The 14,429-nt window shown below is 42.5% G+C and overlaps 5 non-coding genes across 5 annotated transcripts; 3 read left to right on the top strand and 2 right to left on the bottom strand.

The window, feature by feature from the left end:
* Window positions 1–2,000: 2,000 nt before the first annotated feature.
* On the top strand, window positions 2,001–2,072 carry TRNAE-CUC (transfer RNA glutamic acid (anticodon CUC)). Its single transcript has one exon. It is a non-coding gene; the product is annotated as a tRNA-Glu (tRNA).
* Window positions 2,073–4,985: 2,913 nt separating this feature from the next.
* TRNAF-GAA (transfer RNA phenylalanine (anticodon GAA)) lies at window positions 4,986–5,058 on the bottom strand. Its single transcript has one exon. It is a non-coding gene; the product is annotated as a tRNA-Phe (tRNA).
* Window positions 5,059–5,737: 679 nt separating this feature from the next.
* On the top strand, window positions 5,738–5,809 carry TRNAE-CUC (transfer RNA glutamic acid (anticodon CUC)). The gene has a single exon. It is a non-coding gene; the product is annotated as a tRNA-Glu (tRNA).
* Window positions 5,810–8,783: 2,974 nt separating this feature from the next.
* TRNAF-GAA (transfer RNA phenylalanine (anticodon GAA)) lies at window positions 8,784–8,856 on the bottom strand. Its single transcript has one exon. It is a non-coding gene; the product is annotated as a tRNA-Phe (tRNA).
* A 665-nt stretch (window positions 8,857–9,521) lies between these two features.
* On the top strand, window positions 9,522–9,593 carry TRNAE-CUC (transfer RNA glutamic acid (anticodon CUC)). The gene has a single exon. It is a non-coding gene; the product is annotated as a tRNA-Glu (tRNA).
* The last annotated feature ends 4,836 nt before the right edge of the window (window positions 9,594–14,429 follow it).

Genomic DNA, 14,429 nt, shown 5'->3' with positions numbered 1-14,429 from the left:
TCCCGTGCTCCGTAACTAGGACCCCCTTCATCACTTGATGATGGCCACGCCTCAGCGCAGGTAGCATGGGAACCGCCCTGTCCTCTCGCGTCTTCACGACTGCCCAAACTTCCTTGATCACTCCCAGCTTTCAGCACTAGTGCACACATCTGTTTTTGAAACCATCCTTCCTCATGGTTGTGCGCCTCCGCCAAAAGCTGCATGGTGCTGACCTGAAAGGACATCGCTACTAACGCTGTAATTTTATCCAATGGCTCGTCAAACACTGGTTTAATTCCACCACTTAAATCCTGCCAGCAAACTACTCTTGAACTCTTGCCTGGCCGATCTTCCACGAAAACCAGTTCACTTGAATAGACTTAGAAACCGCTCTAAAGCTGTAATAACATAAAAATCCCGCATTAATGCTTATATCTTTAGCACCTTAACACCCCCCACCTCCATCCATTACCGCTAACATCCAACCAACCATTGCTGTCATTTTTTTTTTTTTTTTTTTAAGTATGGTGTCACCCACGACACGAAAAACCTTAGCATTGTCTTCCATTAACCACAACCAAGACCAACCTCAAAAGACTCTTTTTTTTTTTTTTTTTTTTTAAAACCTTTTTTTTTTTTTTTTTTTTTTTTTAAAACCTTTTTTTTTTTTTTTTTTTTTAATATACATTTTTATTTATTTCATTATTTATTTAATTATTTATTTATTTATTTTTTTAAATGGACAGCCCCACCTGACCACCTCCCACTGTTTAAAAGAGTGGAAAAGAAAAAAGGGGGGGGGAAGGAAGAGGGCCAATATCTCCCCAAGGAGGAGGGAGGAGGGGGGGGCAAAAGCCCTCCATTCCAGCCAAACCACCAACAGCCCCCTCCCCCAGCCGTAACAACAGCCTTGCCCCCAGCCCCCCCCAAAAAACCCCACCCCCTGATCATCGTCAGGAGGCGGAACCACATGACACTCATGTTCCCTTGCCAATTAACCCAACCGCACGGCTAAGCGTGGGCTGGGCGAGCCTCTCTTCCCCCCCCCAGCCACACAAGCGGCCATAATAGGAGAACAGGAACAGGGCTCGCAAACGGCGAACTCGCAAACCTCCTCCTCCAAGCCGGTGCGCCTTCTTCGCGCAACAGCCCCAGGTAGGAGTCACTCTCCTCGTCATTCTCCCTCCTCCCCCCGCCGCTGCCACTAATAGAAAACGCATGACACAAAAAAGGCAGGACAAAAACCTATCCTTCCCGCAATCCCCCCCCCCAAGCACCGGCACAACCGGCAAAAACACACGGGGGGGGGGGGCGGAGGGTCCCTCAACACGACGAAGGAAGGGAGGAACAACAGCCTTCTTGCAATCCCCCCCCCCCCCCCCGGGCACCGGCAAAAAAACGGCAAAAACACACGGGAGGGGGGGGAGCCGGAGGGTCCCTCACCACGAGGAGGGAAGGGAAAATCCCTCACCCCGGGAGGGGGGTCAAAACCACTTAAAAAACCTACTAAACACAGGAGAAGAGAGGAGAGTGTCCAAACAGTTTGAACGCCAAGGAACAAGTGGCAGTTGCTTGTTCCTTGGCTCTATTTGAAAACTAACTGCCCCAACTGCCTTCTCCGATCGCGCACGCGACCAACAGCCTAGCTGGGGGGGGGGGGGCCGCACCCCCCGGTCAATAGCTGTAGCCACCCATGCGGGCTAGGCCAGCTCTAGAATGTCTGGAAGGCCTGGCCCTACTGACTACACACCAAAAAACTTGGAGAATGCGGGCATCGATCCCGCTACCTCTTACATGCAAAGCAAGCGCTCTACCATGTGAGCTAATTCCCCTCTTACATGAAAGTGCGTCAGTGCTGGCTGCTTCACTTTCTGCAGGGCAAATCTGTCTGGGAACTTGCACTGCTGAATCCCAGTTATCAGACACAGCTGAATGTCCAGGGCTGTGGATGATTGGGTGAGAAGGAGAGTTGAATCATCGGAGCCCAGTAAGTAGACCCTTTGTCGCCATACTAGGCATCTTCCCTGGTTGTCTAGTGGTTAGGATTCGGCGCTCTCACCGCCGCGGCCCGGGTTCGATTCCCGGTCAGGGAAAGAAAGCTGATTCTTTTTTTGTTCATATCTTAAGTTACTGTTGACAGAAATGTCATTTTATTTCCCCCCATTGATTTTAGACTTGCGCAAACCCATCTCTTGCTAATTCAATTCCGAAAACAGAAAGGATAATGGAAGTGACTGTAAGAATTGTATTCATTGCGCATGTCAATTGAAATATTGCAAGAAGAGAATGCGCTAGTCGGGGAAAGTTATACATACACACCTACATACTTATGAACATAAATTGCTTCAATATCATTTCTTAGCCGACATTTTGGTTTTATTTGAACATTTGTAGTAATTATAATCATACTCAATCAATTTATTATATTATGATGATTTCCAGTCACCAGGACTCAGGACGAGATTGCCACGGCCATTGAGTACCGCCACCTACCCCATCACACAAACACACACACACACACACACACAAAATGTATATTGGTAACAATAATTTAAAAAGGGGGAATTAAAATGGCCGAAGTGGGCAATGTATAATTGTGTACAGATCCATAAACCGACCCCTGAGCATGTATATACCTATAAGCATGTACAGTGTTGTTTGTTACAGCGGTTTCCAAATTATTTCCATTTGAAAGATTTCATTTTTCTGAAATGGAGCAAGCAAATTGTATGAAAATTGAACAAAAGTTACAAAAGAATACATGGATGTTTCGTATCCAGAGTCAGGTGGATGAGATGAGATGGGGACATGTTCATATTGTAACTGTACATTACTAAAAGAAGGCTTTTTTTCTATACAGATAAGGTGTTTTAAAAAAACATGCAATACACACTCACACACACAAATGCAAAACTGTAACTGTTTCATACGCTCATAATATACATTTTCTTTAACTGTGCACGCAATGTCTTGTATATAATGTATACTCTGTTCATGTATGTAACTGTACTTGTAACCATGTACTATTTGTTTTACTCTGTGCCCAGGACATACTTGAAAACGAGAGGTAACTCTCAATGTATTACTTCCTGGTAAAATATTTTATAAATAAATAAAATGCACACTCACACACACAAATGCAAAATGCACACACAAAAGCCAAAAAGATGGTACTGCAAACACTAATTAACACCAAAGGGATGTGCCTATTGCTAAAATATGAGCAGCAGCAGCAGCGGCAGCACCCCTGTTATCTATGGATGGGACTGATACCCCCTGCAGACACAGGCACACACACGCGCACACACGCGCACACACGCGCACACACGCGCACACACGCGCACACACGCGCACACACGCACAGAGGGGTCTGTAGTGTGACAGGGCACGCCAGCTTCGCCACCAGGCACTCCTTCTTGAATTAAAATAAACCTATCTCCTTACCTCTTTGTGGATGCACCCTCTTTACCAACAAGAGGGACAGGACCAGCTCTCCTCAGCTTCCATTTACCCTTCCTTTCCTCTCTCACTTGAAAACTTTCTACCCCTGAGAGAGTGGGTGGGAGGGAGATAGAGCAAGAAACAGCGCCCCAAAACCTGTCCCATTAACAGCAGAAGCAGCACAGGCTTCTGTCCCTCTGCTCCTCTCCTCTCACTCCATTCATTTGCATGGGAGGGAGGAGCCTCTCTCTCTCTCTCTCTCTCTCTCTCTCTCTCTCTCTCTCTCTCTCTCTTCACCTAGCAGCCAGTATATGTGATGATGTCACAATGCGTCTCTAACATCACAGACATATGCTGACATCATCACACAGGCTGACTGGCCATTAAGAGACAGAGAGGCAGATAGAGACACACTGACAAATGCATACACTGAAGGCACAGGCAGCATGCAGCTTCTGCACCATAAAAGTACATTTGAATCAAAAAGAATGATGATGTCTTTTAAGTGTGGCTCTATTGAAGTTTTGGGGTGTAAGTGTCAAGACAATCTTGGCAAAAAACGGAGGCATCATTTTCAACCATTTAATCAATATGTGCTTTTAGATGACACTATCCTACATTCTGCATGGATATAATAATAATAATATTATTAAAAATAATATTAATAATAATAATAATAATAATAGATACCATGGGAAAATAATAGGAGACATAATGGAAATATTATCCAGTTTGTCACCATAAGGGGAATATACATAGCGCTTCACAGCAATAATACAAGTGACAAAACTGGAATATAATAAATATATGGCTAGGGATACAGTATCCTACAGTACATCTGTCATGGATATAATAATAAGAGACATCATGGGAAAATTATAGGAAACATAATGGTAAAAAGCGCTACAGACATAAAAGGAAAGATCCGGAAAAAGAGTTGCTGCTCCCCCGAAGAGCTTACAGTCTAAGTCTATACATAACAAGATACTATGTGTATCCATTTTGTGACCATTTCTGTCATCAGAAAATAGAAACAACATGCAGAACACATCCAACTTTGCTGCCATTTGCTCATTAAATATTTTGACCAACACCAGTCTGTGAACTGTTGATGTTTAATGCTATGGTCACAAGCACAGCAGTATCGCCAATAATGCAAGACGGTTTTATGTATGTCTTCTTCGCGCTGAAGCCGGTGTCTCTTGGAGCTCTGGTGGAGGAACTATTCACCTGTCTTGATGTCTCAGAGCTTTCAGAGAGTAAAAAACCTAGCAATAGTTTAGTTATTTTGATGCCCGCCTCATATAAACAAAATACAGCACACAATCCACTTTGCTTGCTCTCACTTATTGTATCATTTTGCCAATACCTATATGTGCAACACTGATTTTTAATGCTATTGTTTCATACTGTACGTTGCATTCATTCTTTGGTATCTCTTACAAAATGGTTGAACTGAATCAGAAGTCATATGGTGACAAATTGTTATTATTATTATTATTATTATGATTCTAAATAATGTAAAGGTTGCTCAATAAACCGCTGCTGGTATTGACAAAATCATCTGCCGAAACCCGGGATCGAACCAGGGACCTTTAGATCTTCAGTCTAACGCTCTCCCAACTGAGCTATTTCGGCTATGCATGATTTTTGGGCAGGTGTCTGGAGCAGATCTGAAGCACAATGTTAGAGATAGGCCAGATAAGCTTCCTTGAAAAGGTGAATTTTCAGAGAGTCTGGGGGAATACAATATAAGACTTCATGGGAATAAGTGCAAACTGTAAACACTGTAAAATCTGGGGCATCCCTTCAATCTAGTACAATCTAGTATATATTATAATGCTTGAAACACTTTAAAATGTTGAATTTTTCCTTTTCTTGTTCACTGTATTGGCAAACGCAGCAAGGTAAACAAAAGAGAGTATTTGCTACAATCAATAGCACTAACAGGCTTCAGTGAAGTCATCATATCAATCAGTGATCTCATGTAAAAGTAGAATGTCTGGAAGGCCTGGCCCTACTGACTACACACCAAAAAACTTGGAGAATGCGGGCATCGATCCCGCTACCTCTTACATGCAAAGCAAGCGCTCTACCATGTGAGCTAATTCCCCTCTTACATGAAAGTGCGTCAGTGCTGGCTGCTTCACTTTCTGCAGGGCAAATCTGTCTGGGAACTTGCACTGCTGAATCCCAGTTATCAGACACAGCTGAATGTCCAGGGCTGTGGATGATTGGGTGAGAATGATTGGGTGAGAAGGAGAGTTGAATCATCGGAGCCCAGTAAGTAGACCCTTTGTCGCCATACTAGGCATCTTCCCTGGTTGTCTAGTGGTTAGGATTCGGCGCTCTCACCGCCGCGGCCCGGGTTCGATTCCCGGTCAGGGAAAGAAAGCTGATTCTTTTTTTGTTCATATCTTAAGTTACTGTTGACAGAAATGTCATTTTATTTCCCCCCATTGATTTTAGACTTGCGCAAACACATCTCTTGCTAATTCAATTCCGAAAACAGAAAGGATAATGGAAGTGACTGTAAGAATTGTATTCATTGCGCATGTCAATTGAAATATTGCAAGAAGAGAATGCGCTAGTCGGGGGAAAGTTATACATACACACCTACATACTTATGAACATAAATTGCTTCAATATCATTTCTTAGCCGACATTTTGGTTTTATTTGAACATTTGTAGTAATTATAATCATACTCAATCAATTTATTATATTATGATGATTTCCAGTCACCAGGACTCAGGACGAGATTGCCACGGCCATTGAGTACCGCCACCTACCCCATCACACAAACACACACACACACACACACACACAAAATGTATATTGGTAACAATAATTTAAAAAGGGGGAATTAAAATGGCCGAAGTGGGCAATGTATAATTGTGTACAGATCCATAAACCGACCCCTGAGCATGTATATACCTATAAGCATGTACAGTGTTGTTTGTTACAGCGGTTTCCAAATTATTTCCATTTGAAAGATTTCATTTTTCTGAAATGGAGCAAGCAAATTGTATGAAAATTGAACAAAAGTTACAAAAGAATACATGGATGTTTCGTATCCAGAGTCAGGTGGATGAGATGAGATGGGGACATGTTCATATTGTAACTGTACATTACTAAAAGAAGGCTTTTTTTCTATACAGATAAGGTGTTTTAAAAAAACATGCAATACACACTCACACACACAAATGCAAAACTGTAACTGTTTCATACGCTCATAATATACATTTTCTTTAACTGTGCACGCAATGTCTTGTATATAATGTATACCCTGTTCATGTATGTAACTGTACTTGTAACCATGTACTATTTGTTTTACTCTGTGCCCAGGACATACTTGAAAACGAGAGGTAACTCTCAATGTATTACTTCCTGGTAAAATATTTTATAAATAAATAAAATGCACACTCACACACACAAATGCAAAATGCACACACAAAAGCCAAAAAGATGGTACTGCAAACACTAATTAACACCAAAGGGATGTGCCTATTGCTAAAATATGAGCAGCAGCAGCAGCAGCAGCGGCAGCACCCCTGTTATCTATGGATGGGACTGATACCCCCTGCAGACACAGGCACACACACGCGCACACACGCGCACACACGCGCACACACGCGCACACACGCGCACACACGCGCACACACGCACAGAGGGGTCTGTAGTGTGACAGGGCACGCCAGCTTCGCCACCAGGCACTCCTTCTTGAATTAAAATAAACCTATCTCCTTACCTCTTTGTGGATGCACCCTCTTTACCAACAAGAGGGACAGGACCAGCTCTCCTCAGCTTCCATTTACCCTTCCTTTCCTCTCTCACTTGAAAACTTTCTACCCCTGAGAGAGTGGGTGGGAGGGAGATAGAGCAAGAAACAGCGCCCCAAAACCTGTCCCATTAACAGCAGAAGCAGCACAGGCTTCTGTCCCTCTGCTCCTCTCCTCTCCTCTCACTCCATTCATTTGCATGGGAGGGAGGAGCCTCTCTCTCTCTCTCTCTCTCTCTCTCTCTCTCTCTCTCTCTCTCTCTCTCTCTCTCTCTCTCTCTCTCTCTCTCTCTCTCTCTCTCTCTCTCTCTCTCTTCACCTAGCAGCCAGTATATGTGATGATGTCACAATGCGTCTCTAACATTACAGACATATGCTGACATCATCACACAGGCTGACTGGCCATTAAGAGACAGAGAGGCAGATAGAGACACACTGACAAATGCATACACTGAAGGCACAGGCAGCATGCAGCTTCTGCACCATAAAAGTACATTTGAATCAAAAGAATGATGATGTCTTTTAAGTGTGGCTCTATTGAAGTTTTGGGGTGTAAGTGTCAAGACAATCTTGGCAAAAAAACGGAGGCATCATTTTCAACCATTTAATCAATATGTGCTTTTAGATGACACTATCCTACATTCTGCATGGATATAATAATAATAATATTATTAAAAATAATATTATTAATAATAATAATAATAGATACCATGGGAAAATAATAGGAGACATAATGGAAATATTATCCAGTTTGTCACCATAAGGGGAATATACATAGCGCTTCACAGCAATAATACAAGTGACAAAACTGGAATATAATAAATATATGGCTAGGGATACAGTATCCTACAGTACATCTGTCATGGATATAATAATAAGAGACATCATGGGAAAATTATAGGAAACATAATGGTAAAAAGCGCTACAGACATAAAAGGAAAGATCCGGAAAAAGAGTTGCTGCTCCCCCGAAGAGCTAACAGTCTAAGTCTATACATAACAAGATACTATGTGTATCCATTTTGTGACCATTTCTGTCATCAGAAAATAGAAACAACATGCAGAACACATCCAACTTTGCTGCCATTTGCTCATTAAATATTTTGACCAACACCAGTCTGTGAACTGTTGATGTTTAATGCTATGGTCACAAGCACAGCAGTATCGCCAATAATGCAAGACGGTTTTATGTATGTCTTCTTCGCGCTGAAGCCGGTGTCTCTTGGAGCTCTGGTGGAGGAACTATTCACCTGTCTTGATGTCTCAGAGCTTTCAGAGAGTAAAAAACCTAGCAATAGTTTAGTTATTTTGATGCCCGCCTCATATAAACAAAATACAGCACACAATCCACTTTGCTTGCTCTCACTTATTGTATCATTTTGCCAATACCTATATGTGCAACACTGATTTTTAATGCTATTGTTTCATACTGTACGTTGCATTCATTCTTTGGTATCTCTTACAAAATGGTTGAACTGAATCAGAAGTCATATGGTGACAAATTGTTATTATTATTATTATTATTATGATTCTAAATAATGTAAAGGTTGCTCAATAAACCGCTGCTGGTATTGACAAAATCATCTGCCGAAACCCGGGATCGAACCAGGGACCTTTAGATCTTCAGTCTAACGCTCTCCCAACTGAGCTATTTCGGCTATGCATGATTTTTGGACAGGTGTCTGGAGCGGATCTGAAGCACAATGTTAGAGATAGGCCAGATAAGCTTCCTTGAAAAGGTGAATTTTCAGAGAGTCTGGGGGAATACAATATAAGACTTCATGGGAATAAGTGCAAACTGTAAACACTGTAAAATCTGGGGCATCCCTTCAATCTAGTACAATCTAGTATATATTATAATGCTTGAAACACTTTAAAATGTTGAATTTTTCCTTTTCTTGTTCACTGTATTGGCAAACGCAGCAAGGTAAACAAAAGAGAGTATTTGCTACAATCAATAGCACTAACAGGCTTCAGTGAAGTCATCATATCAATCAGTGATCTCATGTAAAAGTAGAATGTCTGGAAGGCCTTGCCCTACTGACTACACACCAAAAAAATTGGAGAATGCGGGCATCGATCCCGCTACCTCTTACATGCAAAGCAAGCGCTCTACCATGTGAGCTAATTCCCCTCTTACATGAAAGTGCGTCAGTGCTGGCTGCTTCGCTTTCTGCAGGGCAAATCTGTCTGGGAACTTGCACTGCTGAATCCCAGTTATCAGACACAGCTGAATGTCCAGGGCTGTGGATGATTGGGTGAGAAGGAGAGTTGAATCATCGGAGCCCAGTAAGTAGACCCTTTGTCGCCATACTAGGCATCTTCCCTGGTTGTCTAGTGGTTAGGATTCGGCGCTCTCACCGCCGCGGCCCGGGTTCGATTCCCGGTCAGGGAAAGAAAGCTGATTCTTTTTTTGTTCATATCTTAAGTTACTGTTGACAGAAATGTCATTTTATTTCCCCCCATTGATTTTAGACTTGCGCAAACACATCTCTTGCTAATTCAATTCCGAAAACAGAAAGGATAATGGAAGTGACTGTAAGAATTGTATTCATTGCGCATGTCAATTGAAATATTGCAAGAAGAGAATGCGCTAGTCGGGGAAAGTTATACATACACACCTACATACTTATGAACATAAATTGCTTCAATATCATTTCTTAGCCGACATTTTGGTTTTATTTGAACATTTGTAGTAATTATAATCATACTCAATCAATTTATTATATTATGATGATTTCCAGTCACCAGGACTCAGGACGAGATTGCCACGGCCATTGAGTACCGCCACCTACCCCATCACACAAACACACACACACACACACACACAAAATGTATATTGGTAACAATAATTTAAAAAGGGGGAATTAAAATGGCCGAAGTGGGCAATGTATAATTGTGTACAGATCCATAAACCGACCCCTGAGCATGTATATACCTATAAGCATGTACAGTGTTGTTTGTTACAGCGGTTTCCAAATTATTTCCATTTGAAAGATTTCATTTTTCTGAAATGGAGCAAGCAAATTGTATGAAAATTGAACAAAAGTTACAAAAGAATACATGGATGTTTCGTATCCAGAGTCAGGTGGATGAGATGAGATGGGGACATGTTCATATTGTAACTGTACATTACTAAAAGAAGGCTTTTTTTCTATACAGATAAGGTGTTTTAAAAAAACATGCAATACACACTCACACACACAAATGCAAAACTGTAACTGTTTCATACGCTCATAATATACATTTTCTTTAACTGTGCACGCAATGTCTTGTATATAATGTATACCCTGTTCATGTATGTAACTGTACTTGTAACCATGTACTATTTGTTTTACTCTGTGCCCAGGACATACTTGAAAACGAGAGGTAACTCTCAATGTATTACTTCCTGGTAAAATATTTTATAAATAAATAAAATGCACACTCACACACACAAATGCAAAATGCACACACAAAAGCCAAAAAGATGGTACTGCAAACACTAATTAACACCAAAGGGATGTGCCTATTGCTAAAATATGAGCAGCAGCAGCAGCAGCAGCAGCGGCAGCACCCCTGTTATCTATGGATGGGACTGATACCCCCTGCAGACACAGGCACACACGCGCACACACGCGCACACACGCAAACACACGCGCACACACGCGCACACACGCACAGAGGGGTCTGTAGTGTGACAGGGCACGCCAGCTTCGCCACCAGGCACTCCTTCTTGAATTAAAATAAACCTATCTCCTTACCTCTTTGTGGATGCACCCTCTTTACCAACAAGAGGGACAGGACCAGCTCTCCTCAGCTTCCATTTACCCTTCCTTTCCTCTCTCACTTGAAAACTTTCTACCCCTGAGAGAGTGGGTGGGAGGGAGATAGAGCAAGAAACAGCGCCCCAAAACCTGTCCCATTAACAGCAGAAGCAGCACAGGCTTCTGTCCCTCTGCTCCTCTCCTCTCCTCTCCTCTCCTCTCACTCCATTCATTTGCATGGGAGGGAGGAGCCTCTCTCTCTCTCTCTCTCTCTCTCTCTCTCTCTCTCTCTCTCTCTCTCTCTCTCTCTCTCTCTCTCTCTCTCTCTCTCTCTCTCTCTCTCTCTCTCTCTCTCTCTCTCTCTCTCTCTCTCTCTCTCTCTCTTCACCTAGCAGCCAGTATATGTGATGATGTCACAATGCGTCTCTAACATCACAGACATATGCTGACATCATCACACAGGCTGACTGGCCATTAAGAGACAGAGAGGCAGATAGAGACACACTGACAAATGCATACACTGAAGGCACAGGCAGCATGCAGCTTCTGCACCATAAAAGTACATTTGAATCAAAAAGAATGATGATGTCTTTTAAGTGTGGCTCTATTGAAGTTTTGGGGTGTAAGTGTCAAGACAATCTTGGCAAAAAACGGAGGCATCATTTTCAACCATTTAATCAATATGTGCTTTTAGATGACACTATCCTACATTCTGCATGGATATAATAATAATAATATTATTAAAAATAATATTAATAATAATAATAATAGATACCATGGGAAAATAATAGGAGACATAGTGGGAATATTATCCAGTTTGTCACCATAAGGGGAATATACATAGCGCTTCACAGCAATAATACAAGTGACAAAACTGGAATATAATAAATATATGGCTAGGGATACAGTATCCTACAGTACATCTGTCATGGATATAATAATAAGAGACATCATGGGAAAATTATAGGAAACATAATGGTAAAAAGCGCTACAGACATAAAAGGAAAGATCCGGAAAAAGAGTTGCTGCTCCCCCGAAGAGCTTACAGTCTAAGTCTATACATAACAAGATACTATGTGTATCCATTTTGTGACCATTTCTGTCATCAGAAAATAGAAACAACATGCAGAACACATCCAACTTTGCTGCCATTTGCTCATTAAATATTTTGACCAACACCAGTCTGTGAACTGTTGATGTTTAATGCTATGGTCACAAGCACAGCAGTATCGCCAATAATGCAAGACGGTTTTTGCATTAAGTTACTGTTGACAGAAATGTCATTTTATTTCCCCCCATTGATTTTAGACTTGCGCAAACCCATCTCTTGCTAATTCAATTCCGAAAACAGAAAGGATAATGGAAGTGACTGTAAGAATTGTATTCATTGCGCATGTCAATTGAAATATTGCAAGAAGAGAATGCGCTAGTCGGGGAAAGTTATACATACACACCTACATACTTATGAACATAAATTGCTTCAATATCATTTCTCAGCCGACATTTTGGTTTTATTTGAACATTTGTAGTAATTATAATCATACTCAATCAATTTATTATATTATGATGATTTCCAGTCACCAGGACTCAGGACGAGATTGCCACGGCCATTGAGTACCGCCACCTACCCCATCACACAAACACACACACACACACACAAAATGTATATTGGTAACAATAATTTAAAAAGGGGGAATTAAAATGGCCGAAGTGGGCAATGTATAATTGTGTACAGATCCATAAACCGACCCCTGAGCATGTATATACTGTGACAAACGGCTTACTCCGGGGCTCCGCCGTCTGTCCGGGACTGTTAGAACACGGTCTTTTAGGGTAGGTTAAATGATGAGACGTCACGTACTGTTCCTTTAAACAGGCTATGCCTGGTTTATTCAGTCCCAGGCACTGAGACTGCCACAGTTTAAACAGAAAACAAAGCCAAACAAAAAGCTGCTCGTCTGAGCGATAACTTAAACTTAGATGTCCCTGACTCAGAATTGGAAGTGGCTTGTCCACTTCCACCAACAAAATAAGTACCTTTGCAGTCTTTAGACAAACTAACAGAATGAATGAAGCGATTTGGGAAAGAGGCTTTCTCACCCCTCTGCAGTTCAGCAGCCTTCCAGGCTCTTGGGCGGGGCTCAGAGGAAACAGGAAACAGGTCTTATATACCTGAACTCTAATCAGCATGACAGGTGACAGAAAACAGGCAGCAGACAAACTGTGGAATGGAGTGCCTGTACCACAAGGCTGCCCTGTTCAGCTTAGACAGGACAGAAACTGTTCAGTATCCTGGGAGCCCTGTATATGGAGTTTATTACCAACCCCTGGTTTCTGTCACATATCCTCCCCCCCAGCTCAGACCTCGAGGGGTGAGCGACCATGGATATTAGGGAGTGCATCCTTGACAACCCGTCGGCATTGCCATGTTTGTGCCCCGACCTGTGTTCCACAGAAAATTTAAAGGGCTGTAGGCTTAGGAACCACCTGGTCACCCTAGCGTTCTTCTCCCTATTTTGACACATCCAGGTAAGGGGTGCATGATCTGTGACCAATCGGAACTTTCTCCCCAACAGATAATACTTGAGTGTCTCTACAGCCCACTTTATTGCGAGACACTCTTTCTCGACTATGGAGTAATTTTTCTCCTGGGGATTTAGTTTCCTACTTAAATAAAGGATGGGGTGCTGCTCCCCTTGAGACTCCTGGGAGAGTACCGCCCCCAGCCCTACCTCAGATGCGTCGGTTTGGACTACGAACTCTTTGGAGAAGTCAGGTGTGACCAACACTGGTTGGGCACAGAGAGCTTCTTTCAGGCTTCTAAAGGCCTGTTCGGCTTCGGGGGACCACTTTACCATTAGCGGTCCTCTTGCTTTTGTGAGGTCGGTTAGTGGGGTTGCCTTAGTTGCAAAATTGGGAATAAACCTCCTATAGTAGCCAATTAACCCCAAAAAGGTCCTTACTTGTTTTTTTGTGACTGGCCTTGGCCAATTTTGTATCGCCTCTACTTTGAGTGTTTGTGGTTTGAGTAACCCTCTACCAATAGAATACCCCAGATACTTGGCCTCCTCCAGACCAATAGTGCATTTAGCGGGGTTAGCAGTTAGTCCAGCAGACCGAACTGCGTCGAGCACAGCTTGGACCTTTGGAAGGTGGGACTGCCAATCTTCACTATGGATTACCACATCATCCAGGTAGGCGGCAGCGTACCGAACATGTGGTTTTAAAATTTTATCCATCATTCTTTGGAATGTGGCGGGAGCTCCATGTAAGCCAAAAGGCAGCACCTTATATTGAAAGAGGCCGTCTGGGGTTGAGAAGGCTGTTTTTTCTTTTGCCCTTTCTGTGAGGGGAACCTGCCAGTACCCTTTTGTTAGGTCTAGGGTTGTGAGATATCGGGCTTTGCCCAGTCTCTCTACAAGTTCATCCACCCTGGGCATAGGATAAGTATCAAATTTTGACACCGCGTTTAGTTTCCGGTAGTC

Source organism: Ascaphus truei, unplaced genomic scaffold (genome assembly GCF_040206685.1).
Source record: "Ascaphus truei isolate aAscTru1 unplaced genomic scaffold, aAscTru1.hap1 HAP1_SCAFFOLD_1073, whole genome shotgun sequence".
Classification (NCBI taxonomy): Eukaryota; Metazoa; Chordata; class Amphibia; order Anura; family Ascaphidae; genus Ascaphus; species Ascaphus truei.
The sequence above is the reverse complement of the archived record's forward strand: the minus strand, read 5'-3'. Positions and strand labels throughout refer to the sequence as shown.